The following is a 25,485-nucleotide window of genomic DNA, read 5'->3' as shown; positions in this document are numbered from 1 at the left end:
AAGTGCTGCTGACCTGTCTCAGGCCTTGGAAAAGTAGTGATGGAAGACAAGTCCACCCCTGGATGATGGGCAGCCATATTATAGAACAAAGACAACAAGGACAGGGTTAGGAAATTGATCAGAGAACAATACAGTTATCTGAGAGAAGAAAGGTATCATCATGCTCCAGGTATTTCCAGAGAGACTACTCACTCATTGACAAAAGTCACTCTAATGCATAAGTTGCATAAGAAAACACTCATGATCTCGAGGAACTTTGAAATTATGAATTTTTAAAATAGAAGTGCCCTTATTACTTTCTAAATATAGAATGAAATTGGCTGTCAAAAGGAAGGCTTATTTGTGAAGAAAATATTCCAGCATTAGCCTGTAAGATGTCAAAGGTCAATATGATGTTTTGGATAAGCATGGTCTTCTAAGCTCTTATATTTGAATGGTTGGTCACTAGGAAGTGACACCATTTGAAAGGAATAGAAGGTTTAGGGTTGCTGGAATAGGTGTGACACTGTTGGAGAAAATGTGTCACTGGGAGTAGCCATTGAGGTTTTCAAAAGTCTAGCTATTGGCCAGTAGATCTCTCTTCTTGCTGCTTGCAAATCTGGATATAGAACTCTCAGCTATTTTTCTAGCACCATATCTCCCTGTGTTCTTTCATGCTTCCCACCATGATACAATGAGAAAAAAACTCTGGAAGAATAAAAAAGCAAATATTAAATGCCTTCCTTTATAAAAGTTGCTATGGCCATGTTGTCTCTTCACAGCAATAGAACAGACCAAGACAGAAGTTGGTACCAGGAAATGGAGTATGGCTGTAACAGGCTTACCATGCTGCTTCTTGTGGAATGTGGACTATGAGGCTTTGAATTAGGAAAGGGGTTGAATGCATTAACGGGAGCTTAATGGGCCACACGAGTAGGGGTGTGGAGGACAGTGGTGCTATGACCAATTATGATGGTCCAGGTCAAGAGGTTTCAGAGCAGAATAGTAATAAGTTGCCTCAAGATCGTTCTTGTAATATTTTGGAAAAGAATATGACTGCTTTCTGCACTTATCCAAAACGTCTACCTGAGGCAAAATTGAAGAGTTTTGGAATAATGGTGTTGGCAGAGCAGATTTCCAGACTTAGCACTGACTCAGTTGTGTGGTTACTAGTGTCTACTTTTATGGAGATCTATATTGAGAATTACAAAGTTGAGCAAAAAAACAAACAAAAAACAAATGAGCATAAGTCCAGTGCTCAAGGAGATAAAATATTTAAAGAAAAGCCTGATGCTAAATGGAATAAAGGGAGTAGTGACCTCAGGGCAAGACCTAACTCAGCTAATCTTCCAATTTGTGAGAAAGAATTTAAAAAGAAAAAAGTTTAAACAGTGAAAGAGACCGTCAACAACAGAAAGCTGATTCAGATGTAATTGAACCAAGGAACACTTTCCAGCCCCAGTATGCAGAACTTGGCAGTTTCAGTCACATAATTCTGGCTTTAGAGTCAAGGATACAAGAAAGGGATTGTCTCTACCGGAGGCTAAGAAAAGCAGCTGAGGCCAGCAGTGTGTCAGGGTTGTCCCTGCATCGAGGCTCAGAGCGACTATTTCATGGAGCTATAAAGGTAAAGCTTGGATTGTGATGAAGACCCTAAGATGTTAGAGATGTCTGAACTGCAGGATGCCTGACAAGCAAAGCTAAGACCCTAAGATGTTAGAGAGGCCCATACTGTAGGATCCCTGACAAGAAAAGCTAGAGATCAGGTGCGGAACCAGCCCAAGTGAATGAAGTATGCTACAGTCAACAAAGCCCTACGGAATTGGAGATCTGAAGAGTATTTTGGTTTCAGACATGGAAATGCAGAATTTGGAGTGATCCCTGCAGGTTTTCAGTCTTGCTTTGGTCCAGCATTTCCTCACTGTGCTTTCTTTCCTTCCCTTTTGACCATAATGTATATTTGTTCCATTATACTTTAAAAGTATGTGATCTGTTTTCATGGGTTTTTTTGTTTGTTTGTTTGGTTGGTTGGTTTTTTGGTTTTGGTTTTGGTTTTGGTTTTGGTTTGGGGTTTGGGTTTGGTTTGGTTTAGTTTGGTTTGGTTTGATTCGGTTTTTTACTTTGATTTATTATTATTTTATTTTAATCAGGGGTTATAGTTAAAAGATTGCCTTGAGAAACAACCAAGACTTTCAACTTTGGACTTTTGAACAGTGTTGAAACTATGACAGAACGTGGGGCCTTTTGAAATTGGACTGAATGCATTAAAATATGTCTATAGGCCTAATTGGGCCAAGGAGTGGAATGTTTGAGAAACAATGGCCCCCATAGGCTGATATATTTAAATGCTTAGAGACCAGGGAGTGGTGCTATTTTAAAGAATTAGGAGATATGCTCTTGTTGGAATAGTCATGGCTTTGTTGGAGAAAGTGTGTCACTGGGGGTAAGCATTGAGGTTTTCAAAAATCTAAGCCAGGCTCAATGGCTCTCTCTGCTGTCTATACATCTCTATGTACACTCATATACTTTAAAACAAAATTTTAAACAAGAAAATAAAAGGATTTATAGATCATTTACTAAACTACTTAAGCTATTTTCTTATGCTAGACAAATATATGCTTAAACTACACAAATCCATTTTTTAAACTACAATGCTCTCACCTTCACTAGCCAAATATTTTAAGTAAGTTATCTGCATACACTTACAGAGGAAAATAGAGAGCAGGAAGAAAAGCTCGCAGAGCTGGTATATGCTTTTATAAGATATCTATTTAAAGACCATCTAATTTCTTTAATGACATACATTTATTTTTCAATTGTAACCCATTAAAATGTAATATTTTCCAACAAATCTTTAGGCCAATAACCAGTGCTGTTTTGGGAAAATGAAGAAAAAAAAGTTGTATTTTAATCCTGCTCATCCTCTCTGTACAGCCGTGTTTGTAGCTAACATTCATGTAGAAGCAGCCCTGCCAAACCTGAAACTTAGCACCCCATGCTCTCTTGGATGATCTTGTGAATATTTGATTCCTCTGTCAGACACATTGCTCACAATGGCCCAGTGAGAAACAAAGAATGACTGCCCACTACCAAAACTTGAAAGGAATTTTAAGTCTTATTTACTCAGCAAAACTGTCACAGGGGTACTCAGAAAGAAATCTGGGAGTGTTTTGGACATCACAGCCAACAAACATCACAGTAATCTCCATTTATTATCCTCCCCAAATTGCTGTCATAATGCAATTATGTAAATGAGGACTCACAATTGCACTGGGTATTTGTTCCAGTTTTGAGGCAAATACTTATTAGATCAGAGCAGTTTAAAGAAAACAAGGTCTCACCACCAACAGAATTCAGAGAGAGGGAAAGAGCATGAGAAATTCCCATTGGAAAGGTTCCCAATGTGTTGCATAAATAAAGGTCGGGTTTGTTGAAGCGTCCCTCCCACCTCCTCCATTTTCTGCAAAAGAAGCATGCTTAGTTTGAAGAATGAAGCATGGCTCAGCAGTTGACACCACCTCTTCTATCCTAGTGTGTGTGGGGGGTGTGTGTGTGTGTCTTTTTATATGCCCAGCTTTTGGTAGCTTTCTCTCACTCCTTATGCCTTCCACAAAGAAATTCCAGCAGAGAGCAGCTGGTGCCCCATCTTGGACATTTTCCCCAGCCTTTGGTGATGGTGGACTGCCAGGAAATCAATGACCGCTTATTTTCCCCTTTACTGCAGTTTTATGTGTGGACTGACATGGCCCCAACCATAGTGATGATCCATTCTCCAGAGCTATTTCCATTCAGAGGTGCCTCTTTGCAAGGAACGGAAATTAGCGGAGGGCCAGTGTCAAACTGCTTGTCACATCTTGTTTTCAATCTGTTGCGATCAGGTTTATAGGTCCTATTGAGCAGCCCAGGCTCTTTTGGAGTTGCACAATGCCTTTCAGGAGTTCTACTGGGCAATAAATGTAGAATTTCACATTCCTATTAAAAAATAATCAAAATGATTAGGATTCTGCATATTTTTTTGAAGAAAGAGATTTACATTAGATGTGCTGCTTTAATTGTGAGACATCATCCCTCTCATGTATGAAAGTGTTCCTTGTTCAATGTCAGTATTAGAGTTGGAATGCGCGACTGTGCTCCAGCGACTGAGAGCATGAAAATGGCCAGTGTCATACCATGCTGTGCTAAAATTCCTTAAACCTTCAAACAAATAATAATTAACATTTACTGAATGCATAACATGCGCCCAGACCACTGCTAACTGCTTGACAACTCATTCAGTTCTCACAACAACTCATTGAGGGAGTTTCTACTATAATCCCCATTTTATAGCTGAGGTAATTGAAGTTTAACTTGATTAAGCAACTTGTGGAAAAGTGTCACAGTTTGTTAGAGGCTAAGCTGAAAAGTCCAAGTATAGAGTCTACAAAGTAACCTCCAGGTAATTCTGCCTCCCTGGAGAGGAGTTTGTTTGCCTCATGGTGATTTTTTTATGTTCAATTATGTAAATGTCCTCGGAAAGCTAAGTAAAAGCTTCTTCCGAACCTTGTTCTAGAAGTGACTTTAAATTTTGCTCAGAAATGTGAAATGAAACTCTCGCTTGCCTGGTACCCGTAGTCTCTTCTGTGCAGTGAGTAGCAAAAGGAAGCATTAGGATTTACACCCAAACCATGGGAGAGAGATAGCATTGAGGCTTAAAGTGGAAGATGAGGAGAGTCAAAGGGCATGTTCTAAACAATCAGAAAGAGACAACCCACTGCTGAGAACAACCAGGTGCTCATTCATAGATTTGTGCTCTTCACAGAGTCTTCCTGATAGAAATATTCACCAGGTCCTCTCACAGATAAAGTCACACATAAGGTTAAACCCAGGGCATGCAATGGTCAGGATGAAAAGGATGATTGAAGTTGGTCTTTCTCCTCCTCGTCATCGTTGTCATCATCATAGTCATCCTCCTCCCCCCTTCTTTTCCTCCCCCTCCTCTTTCTCCTCCTCTCCTCTTCCTCCTCCTCCTCTTCCTCGCCTTCTCCTCCTCCTCCAGTACTCACCCTCCCCTCCTCCTCTCCTCTCCTCTTCCTCCTCCTCTTCCTCCTCCTCTCCTCCTCTTCTCCTCCTCCTCCTCTTCTTCCTCCTCTTCCTCCTCCTCTCCTCCTCCTCCTCTTCACTCTTCCTCCTCCTTCCTCTCTTCTTCCTCCTCCTCCTTTTCCTCTTCTTCTTTGTTATGAATAAGAAAAGCATATGTTATGCTCAAGGAGGAGCAACTCTGTGACAAAAGCCCTTTGGAGATGCTTGTCACGTTAGGAGTGGAGAATGGGGTGCTGGTCAGTAGTTGTGTCATGCAGGCTTCACTCATTCACCTAAATCAGGTAGCCAGGGTACCATGATACTGTTGTTAAACATCTATGATGGTCTTCATGTTGTCATAATACCCACTAAAAATTGTTTTTCCAAATCAATTATCATTTTTTAAATATCTCTTGATTATACAGTAATATCAAACTGCTATCTTATTGAATTACTCATATGATCTTTTATTGTGTTTAAAAAATTCTTCCTTGATGAACATTATGAAGCTTTTTCTCAGAAGTGCAGCAGAGTGGCCACTCAATGTAACTCTCACATTTCTACATTAATGATTAATGTAGGATATCAGTAATTAAAATATACAACAATATGGCAATATATGTTAACAACACCAAATCCTCCAACAACAACAAAGCCACAAACTAGAAATTATCAGAAGCTCACAGAATCTGTAGAGGTTGTGACTACAGAATTCCCATAGGCTAATGGCATGCTCTAAGCGGAGCAATGCAGCCTATGCAAGTCCTACCCTCTCCTTGCACACCTCCTCCAGCTGTACAAGCCAGTCCTACGATCTGCCAATTTACTGTGTTAACACTGCTACAAAGCTGAGTACTAACTGTCTGGTCAATATTTCATTTAACCATTTTTCCCCTTCCTTCCCTTCCCTTCCCTTCCCTTCCCTTCCCTTCCCTTCCCTTCCCTTCCCTTCCCTTCCCTTCCCTTCCCTTCCCTTCCCTTCCCTTCCTTTCCCCTTCCCCTCCCCTCCCCTCCCCTCCCCTTCCCTTCCCTTCCCATTGAGTTAGGGTTGGTACAGCAACAATAAAATTACAATAAAATCATGAATTAGTTTCAAAATAATAAGGTTTCTAATATGAGTCTTCACTGACAAGCTATTTAACCTTGAGCTAGTCAATTAGCCTCCTTTAAAAGGTCATAATTGTATTCTGCCCTGACCCACTAACAAGCTTGTGGTAGAATCAAAATAAATGTCTTGGAAAACTCTGGGCTAAGTGTAAGGTACTGATAATCACAGTTGGTCTGAGAGGTAAGTACCTTCATTGCCTGTCTCTATTTCCCAGGTGACTAAGTTATGTTCACCACCTGTCTACATGAATATACAGGAAATTACAGGTATTTCTCAGAACATGTAACAGTGTGCTTACTATTCTAACTACCACATTAACTTCTGCACAGTCTAATTTAGTGAGCTGACTTCCCTTTTCATATTTTTCTCACTGAAATTACCATTTTTTTACCCCGTTGTTCTCCTTAGCTTCTTCTTTTCACAGGAACCAAAACTGAATTTGACTTTCTCATTTAAATGACTCCCTGCAACAAAATATTAAATGCTCATTTTCTCTGGCCAACTGTGAATTTTTCCGTGCATATAATTTGGAAAAGTTCCATTTGCCTAGATTTTTATTATTCATTGCCTTACACAAAATTCTAAAGGATATAAAAGAGGTATGTTTGAGCTAAATGATATGACCTATCAAAAGAAACCATTTGCTTCCCTTCACTTAGAATCGTAGGTATATCCAAAAGACAGCTTACAAAAATGCTTTGGGACAGTCTTGGCTGAAATAACAGAATAGACAGACAAAATGCTCATGTCTTAAACCCCCTTCCTCTGATTATATAATGAAGTTATTGTTAAAAATTCTTTCCTCCAAAATTCATTTATCAGGGCATCTTTCCCAGAAGACAGACACTTTTTTTTTCTTATTGTAAATTCAAGGAGAGCTCATCTCTCTTATCTTGCAGAAACTGAACTATTTTATGTCGCACACATTTTAAAGGAATCCTGTATGGGGAGACAATGGAGACATCCAGAAAACACCCAGGAAAGTAAATCACTGCTGAGGACTCCAGAGAGGCTCTCTCTCCTCACTTTAGCACTTGACATGTTCCTCATGCCTTCAGGATCCGCTGTAGACTTGACAAGTGAGAGTACCACAACAGCACACAAAGGACATCATCTCTCAGGTCTGTCTTCCTCAAGAGATTCACATCAATAGTCAAGGTGGTTACCACAGGGCTGGATTTACCAAATGAGAAAGTGATAAATGTTGAATATCACCTTAGCTGTAGGGACAGTAATCTTATGGGTTCTGGAATTTTAGGGCCAGTAATAAAGTCAGATGGAAGAAAAGACAAAAAACATGTAAGTTCTTGTAAAAATTCTATACATCTAGAATTCCCCTTTCTCACTCATATCTAATCTATATGTGGTGCAAAAACTACTATATATATGTGTGTATATATGTATATATATATATGTATATATATACACACATATATATGGATATTTATATATTCAGAAAACTTAACACTTAAAAAAAATCTTTCTGAAAGAGTATGGGCAGAGAAATGAGAAACAATCCAAAGAGTAAGACATGGGATTAATTTTAAAATTAAAGAAAATAGTCCCATGAACAAATAAAAAAATGATAATAACCCATTACTTTGTAATTAAATATTAATAATAAAAATATGAGTTATGCATCAGCAAATAAAGTTGCAACATCATAGATAAGCTAGAATAGCATACTGTGTAGTAAAGATGCTCCTAAAACTCACATTAATCATCTTCTCCATTAGTAGGAGTAGATCAATAACCAAGGAACATATGCCAATCACCTAAAAGGCATTCAAAGAATTTGTTCTGTGATTAATATCCACATTGTTAAAGAATTGTAACTATTGTCTCTCTGTTTTACTTTTAAATGTAAACAATGGATGTGTCAAGCTAAATTTTGCATGAGTGTATGTGTTTCACGGTTGTAAATTGTTTTCAAGAATGAGGGGAAAGATTGATTAAGAATGTATTGAGGTCCTTAACGTTTACTTCGGTGTCTACTGCACCTTCTTACCTTCCTTCTCAGCGAACCTACTGCCAGAAGTTCACCATGTCTATTCTCAGGATCCATACCAGAGAGAGAGAGAGAGAGAGAGAGAGAGAGAGAGAGAGATCTTAGACTCCCGTGGGAATCCCACTGTTGAGGTGGATCTGTACACAGCAAAAGGTCTCTTCTGAGCTGCGGTGCGTCCACTGGTATCTACGAGGCCCTAGAACTCCGAGACAATAATAAGACCCACTTCATGGGGAAGGGTGACTTACGGACTTTTGAGCGCATCCATAACACTGTTGCACCTGCTCTGGTTAGCAAGACAGTGAATGTTGTGGAGCAAGAGAAGAGTGAACAGGTGACGATTGAGATGGACCGCACTGAGAAGAAATATAATTTTGGTGCAAATGCCATCCTGGGAGTGTCCCTGGCTGTCTGCAAATCTGGTGCCAGGGAAAAGGTGGTGCCTCTTTACCATCATATTGCTGACTGGGCCGGCAACCCTGAAGTCGTCCTGCTGGTCCCAGCTTTCAATGTGATCAACAGTGGTTCTTATGCTGACAACAAGCTGACCATGCAAGAGTTCATGATCCTGCCTGTGGAGGCATCCGGTTTCTGGGAAGCCATGTTCATTGGAGCAGAGGTTTACCATAACCTAAAGAATGTCATCAAGGAGAAATACTGGAAGGATGCCACTAATGTGGGTGATGAGGGCAGCTTTACGCCTAACATCCTAGAGAACAAAGAAGCACTGTTGCTGCTCAAGACTGCAATTTCAAAGGCCGACTACACTGACCAGGTTGTCATAGGCATGGATGTGGCTGCCTCTGAGTTCTACAGGTCTGGTAAGTATGACCTGGACTTCGAGTCTCTGGATGACCCCAGCAGGTACATCACACCCGACCAGCTGGCTGACCTGTACAAGTCCTTCATCCAGACTACCCAGTGGTATCCATCAAGGACGACTGGGATGCTTGGCAGAAGTTCATGGCTAGTGTGGGTATCCAGGTGGTAGGTGATGACCTCACAGTGACCATCTCTAAGTGGATTGCCAAGGCCTCAGGCAAGAAGTCTTGCAACTGCCTCCTACTCAAAGTGAATCAGATCGGCTCTGTGACTGAGTCTCTGCAGCTGGCCCTGTCCACTGGCTGGAGTGTCATGGTGTCCCACTGATCTGGGGAGGCTGAGGACACTTTCATCACTGACCTGATGGAGTGCCTGGCCAAGTACAGTCAGATTACCCCACCCGGGGGGGATCCATCTCATAATCAGTCACCAAACGCAAACACTATTGCATATGCCAGCAAGATTTTGCTGACAGGATCCTGATATAGCTATCTCCTGTGAGACTATGCCAGTACCTGGCAAATACAGAAGTGGATGCTAACAGTCATCTATTGGATGGAGCACAGGGCCCCCAATGGAGGAGCTAGAGAAAGTACCCAGGGAGCTGAAGGGGTCTGCAACCCTATAGGAGGAACAACAATATGAACTAACCAGTACCCCCAGAGCTCATGTCTCTAGCTGCATATGTAGCAGAAGATGGCCTAGTTGGCCATCATTGGGAAGAGAGGCCCCTAGGTCTTGCAAACTTTATATGCCCCAGTACAGGGCCAAGAAGTGGGAGTGGGTGGGTAGGGAAGCAGGGTGGGAGGGAGGGTATAGGGAACTTTTGGGATAGCATTTGAAATGTAAATAAAGAAAATATCTAATTAAAAGAAAAATAGTCAAGGAAGAGCTGGGTAGCAAAGCCAAGTTTGCTGGCAGGTCCTCCAGAAAATCCCTGGCTAAGTAAAAAGTGAACTGGAGATCTCTGGAGCTACCAGCTGCTAGGTCCTCTGTAGATGTCATCCAGGTGTCTCAAGGCTGGCCCAGTGCATGCCCTTCCCATGTCACCTGTTACTTAGATGTCCACACCTGACCACCAGGAAAACCCAGCTTTGTAATCATGTGATTGGTCTAAATCATTGTTTCTGTCACCTGACTTCCCAGTTAGTGTCTGGAGCCCTCGGAACTCCACTATAATCGCTAGGGTGCCCACCATCAAGACCCCCCAGTGGTTTATATGCAAAAATAAAAGCCACAGAAGCCCCCCCTCTCAACCCACTCCCCCGCAAAAGAATGTATTGAAAGGAGGTTGGTGGAGTGGGTCAAAGTCTCACCATAAGCAGAGCCTAGGAATTCACCCTGTTTTAGAATGATGGGTTGCTCTATGCTACAACTAGTACAAGTGAAAATTTAAAAATGGATGTATGAAGTTTGGAAACCAATTTGGGGAACGATGAGCGAACATAGAGTTCTTCCTCAGGGATACAACAGACACCATGTGGCATTAACGGATCTACGTGGGCAGTGTGTTATTTAGAATGACAGAAGTGGGCAGCCCTGTCAGAGGCATGGCAGAAAGGGACTCAGGGAAGGGAAGGAAAAGAGGACTTTCATACTATTCTGTCCATTAACTAATTATAGTTTTAATTATTATATTTGTTGTTTACTGTGATAATGAAAATATAAGGAGAGAGAAAAGGGATGCATAGATTTTAAGAATATTTTGATAAACTGTAGTCTATTAAAACATTATTCATATTTGGTACTGTCCTATAGATGTCTGGGTTATTCTAAATGTTTGCCATTCAATATCATTACAACTAGCCACTATGGCTTCCCTAAAGTAGATATGTGCCTGTAACTATAGAATTGAATATTTATTTGATTGCCCACACATGTTTCATGACTACCACATTAGTCATTATAATTATATAAATACATAAATAGCTTCTAAACTTATAGCATTGGAAATGTTAGGTTTTTTTTCTCCCAGAAATCCTCATGTTTTAAAAGATTTTGTAGGAACAGGAAAAATGGCTCAGTAGGTAAAGGATAAAGCCTGATGAACTGCGTTCAGATTTTGGGAGACCATGTTAAACACAAACAAGCAAACCAACAAACAAAAGCCCACACAACCATGCATGGCAACATCATTTGGAATCCCTGCATTCCTAAGGGAAGCGGGCAGAGACAAGAAACGTATGCACAAGTTCCAGTCACCTGACCTGGGGTATGTAACGAAATGGCAGAAACAAAAGTCAAGAAAGACCCTGCCTCATGACTAAGTGGAAGATGAGAGCCAACTCCTGAAAACTGTCCTCTGACCTCTACATGTGTGGCACATACATGCCTGCAATCACAACACATACACATAATACACACACACACACACACACACACACACCACACTCCACACTCCACAACCACAACTAGAATCATGTCATAACATCTAACACAACACAAAGAAATGATGCTTCCAACCAAAGGACTTCATTCAGAAAATGGATGTGGTTTTTCCTGGTTTTTAAAAATAGTAATATGGTTCCCATGTCTTCTAGTAAGAAGAAACCTAAAGAGTCTGAGTAGTAACACCATTCTGAAACCAAGTCACTGGCCCCGTTCAAACTCCATGATGAAATCATGGAGGACTGAAACAGTAAGAGACCTTGTACTGGCTAGATTTGTGTCAACTTGACACAGCTGGAGTTATCACAGAGAAAGGAGTTTCAGTTGGGGAAATGCCTCCACGAGATCCAGCTGTAAGGCATTTTCTCAATTAGTGATCAAGGGGGTGGGGGGGAGTCCCCTTGTGGGTGGTGCCATCTCTGGGCTGGTAGTCTTAGTTCTATAAGAAAGTAAGCTGAGCAAGCCAGTAAAGAACATCCCTCCATGGCCTTTGCATCAGCTCCTGCTTCCTGACCTGCTTGAGTTCCAGTCCTGGCTTCCTTTGGTGATGAAAGACAATTTGGAAGTGAAAGCTGAATAAACCCTTTCCTCCCCAACTTGTTTCTTGGTCATGATGTTTTGTCCAGGAATAGAAACTCTGACTAAAACATACCTCCATCATCTTTTTTTCAAAACTGTGCATTCCTTTTCTTTGTTCTCCTTTGGGCAGCTCAGATCTTCTTTGTTGTCCCTGGCAACAGCTAGGGCACAGAGACTGATCTTGCTTGAGCTTCTGGCCATCAGCAAATGGTCCAGAAACCTCCACCTATAAAAATCAACATGCCTTAGGCATCGTAGGCATAATGCCTACTCCCTAGCCAAGCCTCACCACACTCCCATCCCCATCCCAATAGTTTCTTCTACCATCCAATTCCATGGCAAAAGAGAAACATTACTATGCCTCTTTCCTTTTGGTTGCCATTGAGAGAAAGAGAGAGTCTTTGTAATGAAGGTTTGGCATTGTTCCATAGATGTTCTACTCACTAGAGGCATGAAGAGTTCAGTCAGTAAAATCAATACTCAGTGTGCCAGGAAAACAAGAGCCAAGCACTAACAGAGCTTTTCAGCCACCTGGAGAAATCATTTTATTATATTCTTAGCTCACCACTAGGCAAGAAGATGCTTAAATCATGCCTTGTCATCTTATCTCATAAGCTTTTATTTTACTAAGTAGCATCAGGTAAGATCCTATAAATTTGTTGGAATATTTATTGTAAGGATAATGGAATAATCTATGGCCCTTGTCTTTTAAAAAATATAAAAGTAAGCTAGAAACATACATTTTTTTTTTTGCATTTCCATCTTTGATTCTATGATACCTAAGATACTACATCCCTCCCAGAGCACAGGTACCACTCAGCCCCCATCACCTTAGAATTATCTCAATATAGTGAATATAGAGATGAAAGTTGCATAAAGCCAAATCATTAAGTGTGACCACTTATGCCTATTTATACCATTCATAAAAGTATACACTTTTCTAAATAATTATACTATTTTAGATAAGTAAACATATTTACTAAATTGTGGTTAAAATATCTGCCCTTAAATTTATTGGAAGATTCTTAATGGCATAGATGAAATCCCATTCTTATTTAATACCCTATCTTTGCTCGCTATGAGATTCCTTGTTTCCCATAGAAAGAAGAGGTAATTCTAGACATAAGGCTACCAGATAAATCCTTTATGAACTCCATTGTTTACTTTGGAATACTAGAGTTCTGTATTCCTAATACTGATCTACCACTTTCTTCTAAATTAAAGATATTTTTAAAACAGCTGTGGGTCATCACAGAGCTAACTTTGTTTTATGAGAGCTACACCTAATCCATTCTATTTGTTGTTAACAAGACTAGAGCCAAGCTGACAATTGACACTGACTGGAAATGCATAAGGAGTCTGCAGAGTCATGGGGGGGGGGGATGATTCACATTTAGTAATTCCTCACAGAACATAAATAATCTGCATCGGATTCGCAAGCCCATGAGGTTTAGAAACTATAGGAAGAAACAACGGAGTTGAGTGGGGAATGAGTGAGTGGAGAGTGGTCGCTGATGACTTCCTGCTGGAGAACAAGCTCTTAAAATGGATGGTATTTCCAGAGAACCTGTCATTAAGACTTGTGCATAGAAATCAGAATATGGAACCAGTTCCAAAATGTTCAGAACGAAACCAAATTCCAGTTCCTGTACAGCCAATGTGGTTGGTATTTTTAAATGCAGTGGTTTTTACTATTTTGTTTTAACGTGGCTCAAACATCAAAATAACATAAAATGGTTCTCAATAAAACAAAGTCTGACAGGCAGTCCTATCGCCATCTGCCATGGCTCACCCCGTCACAGATGAGTCCTTTCTTAAGTTCTTAAGCATTCTCCAAAGAGCTCTTTACCTAATTCCATAAAAATAAACCACCTATTTTGCTTATCACCTGTCCTACTGTTTGGTGGGTTTGTTGTTTCCAATATCTAAAAGGCACTTACAGATTAGTACCCCTCTAGTCTGTAGGGGACCTAGACATGTGCCCCATAATTGACAGAAACATTGTTCCATGACACTTGTATTAACTGTCCAAATACCACACTGAAACTTCTGTTTAACACATTTCCCAGAAGTCTTTTTAAATTAGTACATAAATATCTTCTTAGGTATCTTTCTGACTACATAAACTTCTATGCATGTGTATAAATCATGTTACTATTCACTAGTCAATTAGGATAACTTCAATATATTCCTATTTCAAAAAAGGATGGTAAATAATCTCACATACATGCATAAACACATATGAAGGATCACTACAAATAACTAAATAGAAAATAAAATGAATTAATAAAAAAGAATTAGGACAGGATCTGAAGCTTCCTGCAGAATAATTATTAATAACAGAAAATAGACAGAATTGCCTCATCAAACAAGGGTATTATAGTATTATCCTAGCTTCATTTCTGTTGGGATAAAATACCCTGATTAGAGCAATTTTAATGGAGAGAGTTTTTATCAGGCTCACAATTACAGATTACAGTCCACCTTTAAGGGGAAGTCAACACTGGACTTAAAGCAGCTAGTCATATCCATTGTCAAGAGCAAAAAGAATGAATATGTGCATGCTTAGAGATCAGCCTTTATTTTATGTGTATACAGTCCAGACCAAATGCACATCTCCCACAGACTTGCCCACAAGACAGCCTGATCTAAATAATTCCTCATTGAGACTCTCTTTCCAAGTGTTTCTATGTTGACAAGTTGACAATTAAAAGGTACTACTCAACCGAGGTACTGATCAGGTTTTACAGAAATACTTAGAAACCCTTTGATATAGAAGAGAGAGCTAAACAGTTAAGAGCACTCATTACTTTTGCAGAGGGCCCTGCAGTTTCCATCACCCACATGGGGGCACAAAATGGTCTGCTAATCCAGATCCAGGATATATAAGCTCACACAAACACACACATGTACTCATACACACATGCAAGCATGGAAATAAAATAAGTATTTAAAAACTCCTGACAGAAGTGTGTTGCATGTGGACCTTTGAGCCCCATTATCTAGCTCTTTCATCTGGAGGACCCTTGCTGGCTACCAAGAGTGTCTTGCTTCTTCATGGAAAACTTCGGGGACCCTAAAACTAACCAGCTTAGAATCCTGCCTGACCAATCCCATCCTAGTCAGATCCACCCAGATCCACCTGGGACATCCTGCAGAGGTGAATTGCATGCAGTCCCCAGAGCCCCATTTTCTGGACTTGCTCTTTGGTCTGGAGGACCCTTGAGGTGCCACAAGAGCATATTGCCTCTCCTTGGAAACCTTCAAGGGGGAGCCAAAACTAGCCAGCATGCAACTCTGCTCCACCAACCCCATCCAGTCAGGTCTATCCACCATGTCAGTTGGGTCCGTCTGTAACTCATTCTGAAGAGTGGGGTCTACCTGAGGCACAGCCAGCAGAGTTGGGTATCCTGACCTCCACTGTCCAGCCCACAGCTCACTCCACATTCCTGAGAAGTCCTGCTGCCATCAGGTTTAAAACCAGATGCCTAAAGGTCACAATCATCAAGACCCAGGGCAATACAGCATTACCAGAATGCAGCTATTCTGCTACAACAAACACTGGATAACTTAATGAAACTGAATCACAAGAAGATGATCTTAAATTCAATCTTACAAAAGTGATAGAGGCCTCAAGAGAGGACATGAACACATCCCTTAAGGAAATACAGGAAAATACAATCAAACAGGTGAAAGATATTAGTAAAACTGTCCAAGACCTGAAAAAGGAAATAGAAACAATAAAGAAAGCACAAACTGGCGCAATCCTGAAGATGAAAAACACAGGAAAGAGAACAGGAACGACAGCCACAAGCATCACCAACAGAATACAGGAGCTGGAAGAGAGAATCTCAGGTGTAGGAAATATGATCGAAGAAATCAAAGAAAGTGCAAATTCTAAAGAGTTCATGACATAAAACATTCAGGAAATTTGGATGATAATGAGGGTACAGCATACCCAAACTTATGGGACACTATGCAAGCAGTGCAAAAAGGAAAGTTCATAGCACCAAATGCCCTCATGAAGAAATTGGAGAGTTCTCATACTAATGAATTTAATGAACATTTGGAGTCTCTAGAAAATTAAAACACACACACACACAGACACACACACACTCTCATACACCCAGGAGTAGTAGATAGCAGCAAATAATCAAACACTCAGGGCTGAAATCAATCAATTAGAAACAAAGAACAACACAATCAATGAAGCCAAGAGCTAGTTCTTTGAGAAAATCAACAAGGAAGACAAACACTTAGCCAAAGTAACTAAAAAGAAGGGAGACAACACCCAAATAATGAAATCAAAAATGAAAAGGGAGACATAACAACAGACACTGAGGAAATTCAAGTAATTATTAGATCTTACTTCAAACACTTATACTGTACAAAACTGAAAAATTTAAAGAGAGTGGATGATTTTCTAGACAGATAGTCTTTATCAAAGCTAAATCAGGACCAGGTAAACTAACTATCTCAAGAGTCCTATACTCCTAAGGAAATATGAGTAATCATTAGAGGTCTTCCAGCCCCCCTCAAATAAATAAATAAAATAAAATAAAAGCTCTGGAACAGGAGGTTTTAGTGCAGAACTCCAGAATTATACCAGAACTTAAAAGAAAAGCTAATACCAACACACTCCCCAAAGTCTTCCACAAAATAGAAACAGAAGGATCACTGTCAAACTCACTCTATGAGGCCATAGTCACCCTGACACCTAGACCTCGCAAAGACTCAGCAAAGAAAGGGAATTTCAGACAAATTTCCCTTATGAACACTGATGCAGAAATACTCACTAAAATACTCGCAAGCAGAATCCAAGAGCATACCATAGACATCACCCACCATGATCAAGTAGGTTTCATCCCAGCGAGGCAGGGATAGTTTAATATATGAGAACCCATCTAGGCATTCCACCAGGTAAACAAACTGAAAGAAAAAAAAAACACATGACCATCTTAATAGTTACTGGAAAATTATTTGACAAAATACAACACCCTTTCATAATAAAATCTTGGAGAGAACACAGAAACAAGGTAGATAACTAAACACAATAAAGGCAATAATCAGAAAGACAATAGCCAACATAAAATTAAATGGAGGACAACTTAAAGCCTTTCCACTAAAATCAGGGACAAGACAAGGCTATTCCCTATCTCTTCAGCATAGTACTTGAAGTTTTACCTATAGCAATAAGGCAAGTAAAGGAGTTGAAGGGGATACAAACTGGAATGGAAGAAATCAATCTACCACTATTTGCAGGTGATATTATAGTATACATAAGTGACCCTAAAATTCTACTAGAGAACTCCTACAACTGATAAGCATTTTCAGTAAAGTGGCTGGATACAAAATTTACTCAAAGAAGTCAGTATCCCTCTCCTCTACTCAAGTGATAAACAAGTGACTATCCAAATTGAGACCCATCTCATGGGCAAGAACCAACCCCTGACATTATTAATAATGTTCTGTTATGTTTACAGAAAGGAGCCTAGCATAAATATCCTCTAAGAGACTCCGCCCAGCAGTCATGGAAGGAGATGCAAAGACGCACAGCTAAACATTAGATGGAGCCTGTAGAGTCTTATGGAAGAGTTGAGAGAAGAATTGAGGGACCTGAAGAAGACGGAGACTCCACAGAAGACCAACAGAGTTAACTAACCTGGACCCTTGGGGCTTCCAGAGTCTGAATCACCAACCAAAGAGTAAGCATAGGCTGAACCTAAGCCCCTGGAGCAGGGGCTGTCCTTGAGCCTGTTGTCCGACTGTGTATGGATCTTCTGCCCCTAAATGGACTCCCTTGTTTGGCCTTAATGAGAGAGAATGGGCCTAGTTGGCATACAACAACTTGATATGGAGGGAGAGCTAGTGGGGAGGTTGACACCCAGAGGGAGGCCTCCCCTTCTTATAAGAGGAGAAGGTGGAAGGGTGGCGGAGGACTTGAGTGAGGGTTACTGGGAAGCAAGAAAAGGGTGATATTGGACTGTAATATGAAAAAAAAATAAGTAAATTAAAAAAACCAGCTTTAGTACGTAAAACTCAAACATATAAAACCTTGAAATCTTTCTAAAAAGACTGAAAGCTAAATTCTAGCACTGATTGGGAGTGAAAGAATACAAACACAGTTACAGCAGCAAATTTTAATTATTATTAAACAGGAAGCTGCAAGAAATAAAAGTTACATGAATTATCTTTATTACAACCAAATACAAATAGTATGTTAAAACTATAATAAATCTGAAAAATGTGCAGAGGAAAGGAAGTAAGAACACCGTTTGAGGTTCTAATGTTTAGCTCTGCATACTAAATTCAGTCACAATTCTCTAAAGATCAAATGTAAAGCTTAAAAATCTAAACAGAAGACTCAATGTTCACGTTTCTTTCAAACTCTGTGGAGTTATCATTAATGTCTCAGAAAGCTTCATTGGGAATGCCTAATGTTTAGTAATTCCTACAGTTTCTTCCTTTGGTTTTTCCCAATATTTAAAGTAAGGTATAAGTATATCTCAAATATAAATAAGATATAGCCCCCGCCGCAGGATTTTGGGACTGCTGGTGTGTGGAACACAGCTTCTGCTCCAATCCAATTGCGCAGGACCTGAGACTGCATTAGTTAGGGAAGCAGAAAACCGGCCTGAGTAGGACCACAGGCCTCATCCGGCCAGATCAGCGCCGGGGTAGCGGGAGCGCAGGGTTGCCTGACACCCGCCAGCTACCCACGACCCCCGCCGCAGGATTTTGGGACTGCTGGTGAGTGGAACACAGCTTCTGCTCCAGTCCAATCACGCGGGACCTGAGACTGCTCTGGTTGGGGAGAGAGAAATCCGGCCTACATAGGGCCACAACCCTCTTCCGGTCAGAAAAGCACCGGGGCAGCTGGGGTGCAGGGTCGGCTGACACTCACCAGCTACCCACAACACCCGCCACAGGATCTTAAGACTTCTGGTGAGTGGAGCACAGCTTCTGCTCCAATCCAATTGCGCGGGACCTGAGACTGCATTAGTTAGGGAAGCAGAAACCGGCCTGAGTAGGGCCACAGACCTCATCCGGCTGGATCAGCTCCAGGGTAGCGGGAGCGCAGGGTTGCCTGACACCCGCCAGCTACCCACGACCCCCTCCGCAGGATTTTGGGACTGCTGGTGAGTGGAACACAGCTTCTGCTCCAATCCAATTGCGCGGGACCTGAGACTGCATTAGTTAGGGAAGCAGAAAACCGGCCTGAGTAGGACCACAGGCCTCATCCGGCCGGATCAGCGCCGGGGTAGCGGGAGCGCAGGGTTGCCTGACACCCGCCAGCTACCCACGACCCCCGCCGCAGGATTTTGGGACTGCTGGTGAGTGGAACACAGCTTCTGCTCCAGTCCAATCACGCGGGACCTGAGACTGCTCTGGTTGGGGAGAGAGAAATCCGGCCTACATAGGGCCACAACCCTCTTCCGGTCAGAAAAGCACCAGGGCAGCTGGGGTGCAGGGTCGGCTGACACTCACCAGCTACCCACAACACCCGCCACAGGATCTTAAGACTTCTGGAGAGTGGAACACAGCTTCTGCTCCAATCCAATTGCACGCGGGACCAGAGACTGCATTAGTTAGGGAAGCAGAAAAACGGCCTGAGTAGGACCACAGGCCTCTTCCAGCGGGACCAGCACCAGGGTACCGTCAGCTACCCACGACCCCCGCCACAGGATTTAGAGACTGCTGGTGAGTGGAACACAGCTTCTGCTCCAATCTTTAAAAAGTGACAACGATAACAACTAACCCCAGAGATTACCAGATGGCGAAAGGTAAACGTAATAATCTTACTAACAGAAACCAAGACCACTCACCATCATCAGAACCCAGCACCCCCACTTCGCCCAGTCCAGGGCACCCCAACACACTGGAAAAGCTAGACACGGATTTAAAAGCATATCTCCTGATGATGATAGAGGACTTCAAGAAGGACTTTAATAACACACTTAAAGAAATGCAGGAGAACACTGCTAAAAAGGCAGAAGACAATAAAGAGGAAGCACAAAAATCCCTTAAAGAATTGCAGGAGAACACTGCTAAAGAGTTACAAATCCTTAAAGAAAAACATGATAACATAATCAAACAGGTAGAAGTCCTTACAGAAAAACAGGAAAACACATCCAAACAGATGATGGAAATGAACAAAACCATACTAGACCTAAAAAGGGAAGTAGACACAATAAAGAAAACCCAAAATGAGGCAACACTTGAGATAGAAAACCTAGGAAAGAAATCTGGAACGATAGATACGAGCATCAGCAACAGAATACAAGAGATGGAAGAGAGAATCTCAGGTGCAGAAGATTCCATAGAGAACATAGGCACAACAATCAAGGAAAATGTAAAATGCAAAAAGATCCTAACTCAAAACATCCAAGAAATACAGGACATAATGAGAAGACCAAACCTACGGATAATAGGAGTGGATGAGAATGAAGATTTTCAACTCAAAGGACCAGCAAACATCTTCAACAAAATTATAGAAGAAAACTTCCCAAATCTAAAGAAAGAGATGCCCATGAACATACAAGAAGCCTACAGAACTCCAAATAGACTGGACCAGAAAAGAAATACCTCCTGACACATAATAATCAGAGCAACAAATGCTCTAAATAAAGATAGAATACTAAAAGCAGTAAGAGAAAAAGGCCAAGTAACATATAAAGGCAAGCCTATCAGAATTACACCAGACTTTTCACCAGAGACTATGAAAGCCAGAAGATCCTGGACGGATGTTATACAGACACTAAAAGAACACAAATTCCAGCCCAGGCTACTATACCCAGCCAAACTCTCAATTAACATAGATGGAGAAACCAAAGTATTCCACTACAAAACCAAATTCACACATTATCTCTCCACGAATCCAGCCCTTCAAAGGATAATAACAGAAAAAAACCAATACAAGGACAGGAACCACGCCCTAGAAACAACAAGAAGGTAATCCCTCAACAAACCTAAAAGAAGACAGCCACAAGAACAAAATGCCAACTTTAACATCAAGATGAGTTCCTGCTTACAGGAAACTCATCTCAGAGAAAAAGATAGACACTACCTCAGAATGAAAGGCTGGAAAACAATTTTCCAAGCAAATGGCATGAAGAAACAAGCTGGAGTAGCCATTCTAATATCTGATAAGATTGACTTCCAACCCAAAGTCATTAAAAAAGACAGGGAGGGACACTTCATACTCATCAAAGGTAAAATCCTCCAAGAGGAACTATCAATCCTGAATATCTATGCTCCAAATACAAAGGCAGCCACATTCATTAAAGAAACTTTAGTAAATCTCAAAGCACACATTGCACCTCATACAATAATAGTGGGAGACTTCAACACACCACTTTCACCAATGGACAGATCATGGAAACAGAAACTAAACAGGGACACAGAGAAACTAAGAGAAATTATGAATCAAATGGATCTGGCAGATATCTACAGAACATTCTATCCTAAAACAAAAGGATATACCTTCTTCTCAGCACCTCATGGTACCTTCTCCAAAATTGACCAAATAATTGGTCACAAAACAGGCCACAACAGATACAAAAATATTGAAATTGTCCCATGCATCCTATCAGATCACCATGGACTAAGGCTGATCTTCCATAACAAAATAAATAATAGAAAGCCAACCTTCACGTGGAAACTGAACAACACTCTTCTCAATGATACTTGGTCAAGGAAGGAATAAAGAAAGAAATTAAGGACTTTTTAGAGTTCAATGAAAATGAAGCCACAACATACCCAAACTTATGGGACGCAATGAAAGCATTTCTAAGAGGAAAACTCATAGCTCTGAGTGCCTCCAAAAGGAAACTAGAGAGAGCACACATTAGCAGCTTGACAACACACCTAAAAGCACTAGAACAAAAGGAAGCAAATTCACCCAAGAGGAGTAGACGGCAGGAAATAATCAAACTTAGGGGCAAAATCAACCAAGTGGAAACAAGAAAAACTATTCAAAGAATCAACCAATCAAGGAGCTGGTTCTTTGAGAAAATCAACAAGATAGATAAACCCTTAGCCAGACTCACTAGAGGGCACAGGGAAAGCATCCTAATTAACAAAATCAGAAATGAAAAAGGAGACATAACAACAGATCCTGAAGACATCCAAAACACCATCAGATCCTTCTACCAAAGGCTATACTCAACAAAACTGGAGAACCTGGATGAAATGGACAAGTTCCTAGACAGATACCAGGTACCAAAGTTGAATCAAGATCAGGTTAATGATCTAAACAGCCCTATATCCCCCAAAGAAATAGAAGCAGTCATTAATAGTCTCCCAACTAAAAAAAGCCCAGGACCAGATGGGTTTAGTGCAGAGTTCTATCAGACCTTCAAAGAAGATCTAATCCCAGTTCTTCACAAACTATTCCACAAAATAGAAACAGAAGGTACTCTACCCAACTCATTCTATGAAGCCACAATTACTCTGATACCTAAACCACAAAAAGACCCAACAAAGATAGAAAACTTCAGACCAATATCCCTTATGAATATTGATGCAAAAATCCTCAATAAAGTTCTTGCTAACCGAATCCAAGAACACATCAAAACAATCATCCATCCTGACCAAGTAGGTTTCATCCCAGGGATGCAGGGATGGTTCAATATACGGAAATCCATCAACGTAATCCAGTATATAAACAAACTCAAAGACAAAAACCACATGGTCATCTCCTTAGATGCGGAAAAAGCATTTGACAAGATCCAACACCCATTCATGATAAAAGTCTTGGAAAGATCAGGAATTCAAGGCCCATACCTAAACATGATAAAAGCAATCTACAGCAAACCAGTAGCCAACATCAAAGTAAATGGTGAGAAGCTTGAAGCAATCCCTCTAAAATCAGGGACCAGACAAGGCTGTCCACTTTCTCCATACCTATTCAACATTGTACTTGAAGTCCTAGCCAGAGCAATTCGACAACAAAAGGAGATCAAAGGGATACAAATTGGAAAAGATGAAGTCAAAATATCACTCTTTGCAGATGATATGATAGTATATATAAGTGACCCTAAAAATTCCACCAGAGAACTCCTAAGCCTGATAAACAGCTTCGGTGAAGTAGCTGGATATAAAATTAACTCAAACAAATCAATGGCCCTTCTCTACACAAAGAATAAACAGGCTGAGAAAGAAATTAGGGAAACAACACCCTTCTCAATAGTCACAAATAATATAAAATATCTTGGCGTGACTCTAACTAAGGAAGTGAAAGATCTGTATAATAAAAACTTCAAGTCTCTGAAGAAAGAAATTCTAGAAGATCTCAGAAGATGGAAAGATCTCCCATGCTCATGGATTGGCAGGATCAACATTGTAAAAATGGCTATCTTGCCAAAAGCAATCTACAGATTCAATGCAATCCCCATCAAAATTCCAAATCAATTCTTCAACGAATTAGAAAGTGCAATCTGCAAATTCATCTGGAATAACAAAAAACCTAGGATAGCAAAAACTCTTCTCAAGGATAAAAGAACCTCTGGTGGAATCACCATGCCGGACCTAAAGCTCTACTACAGAGCAATTGTGATAAAAACTGCATGGTACTGGTATAGTGACAGACAAATAGACCAATGGAATAGAATTGAAGACCCAGAAATGAACCCACACACCTATGGTCACTTGATCTTCGACAAGGGAGCTAAAAACATCCAGTGGAAGAAAGACAGCATTTTCAACAAATGGTGCTGGCACAACTGGTTGTTAACATGTAGAAGAATGCGAATCGATCCATTCCTATCTCCTTGTACTAAGGTCAAGTCTAAGTGGATCAAGGAACTTCACATAAAACCAGAGACACTGAAACTTATAGAGGAGAAAGTGGGGAAAAGCCTTGAAGATATGGGCACAGGGGAAAAATTCCTGAATAGAACAGTAATGGCTTGTGCTGTAAGATCGAGAATTGACAAGTGGGACCTCATGAAACTACAAAGCTTCTGCAAGGCTAAAGACACCATCAATAAGACAAAAAAACCACCAACAGATTGGGAAAGGATCATCACCTATCCTAAATCAGATAAGGGACTAATATCCAATATATATAAAGAACTCAAGAAGGTGGACTCCAGAAAGTCAAATAACCCCATTAAAAAATGGGGCTCAGAACTGAACAAAGAATTCTCACCTGAGGAATACCAAATGGCAGAGAAGCACCTGAAAAAATGTTCAACATCCTTAATCATCAGGGAAATGCAAATCAAAACAACCCTGAGATTCCACCTCACACCAGTCAGAATGGCTAAGATCAAAAATTCAGGTGACAGCAGATGCTGGCGAGGATGTGGAGAAAGTGGAACACTCCTCCATTGTTGGTGGGATTGCAAGCTTGTACAACCACTCTGGAAATCAGTCTGGCGGTTCCTCAGAAAATTGGACATAGTACTACCGGAGGATCCAGCAATACCTCTCCTGGGCATATATCCAGAAGATGTCCCAACCGGTAAAAAGGACACATGCTCCACTATGTTCATAGCAGCCCTATTTATAATAGCCAGAAGCTGGAAAGAACCAAGATGTCCCTCAACAGAGGAATGGATACAGAAATTATGGTACATTTACACAATGGAGTACTACTCAGCTATTAAAAAGAATGAATTTATGAAATTCCTAGCCAAATGGATGGACCTGGAGGGCATCATCTTGAGTGAAGTAACACAATCACAAAAGAACTCACACAATATGTATTCATTGATAAGTGGATATTAGCCCAAAACTTAGGATACCCAAGATATAAGATACAATTTGCTAAACGCATGAAACTCAAGAAGAATGAAGACCAAAGTGTGGACACTGTGCACCTTCTTAGAATTGGGAACAAAACACCCAGGGAAGGAGTTACAGAGACAAAGTTCATAGCTGTGATGAAAGGATGGACCATTTAGAGACTGCTGTATCCAGGGACCCGTCCCATAATCAGCTTCTAAACGCTGACACCATTGCATACACTAGTAAGATCTTGCTGAAAGGACCCAAATATAGCTGTCTCTTGTGAGACAATGCTGGGGCCTAGCAAACACAGGAGTGGATGTTCACAGTCAGCTATTGGATGTATCACAGGGCTCCCAATGGAGAAGCTAGAGAAAGTACCCAAGGAGCTAAAGGGATCTGCAACCCTATTGTTGGAACAACATGATGTACTAACCAGAACCCTGGAGCTCTTGTCTCTAGCTGCATATGTATCGAAAGATGGCCTAGTCGGCCATCAATGGAAAGAGAGGCCCATTGGACTTGCAAACTTTATATGCCCCAATATAGGGGAATGCCAGGGCCAAAAGAATGGGAATGGGTGGGTAGGGAAGTGGGGGGCGCTATGGGGGACTTTTGGGATAGTATTGGAAATGTAATTGAGGAAAATATGTAATAAAAATATTAAAAAAAAATAAGATATAATTATATCTCCTATATAATAGGTACATAATGTAATATACATATTATATATAAGATTATAATGTAATAATTTTATTACAAATTAACAAAAATATAATTAATTATAATTGTGTATTACAAATATTAAAAT

General features: G+C 40.7%; 1 pseudogene; it reads left to right on the top strand.

Moving 5' to 3' along the window:
- The first annotated feature begins 8,135 nt into the window (after positions 1 to 8,135).
- LOC110284533 (alpha-enolase-like) overlaps positions 8,136 to 25,485 on the top strand; it is a 62,664-nt pseudogene continuing 45,314 nt past the window's right edge.

This window comes from Mus caroli, unplaced genomic scaffold (genome assembly GCF_978045245.1).
Source record: "Mus caroli unplaced genomic scaffold, Mus_caroli_1 scaffold_19, whole genome shotgun sequence".
Taxonomy (NCBI): Eukaryota; Metazoa; Chordata; class Mammalia; order Rodentia; family Muridae; genus Mus; species Mus caroli.
Note: the sequence above shows the minus strand (reverse complement) of the source record. Positions and strands in the feature narration are given on the sequence as shown.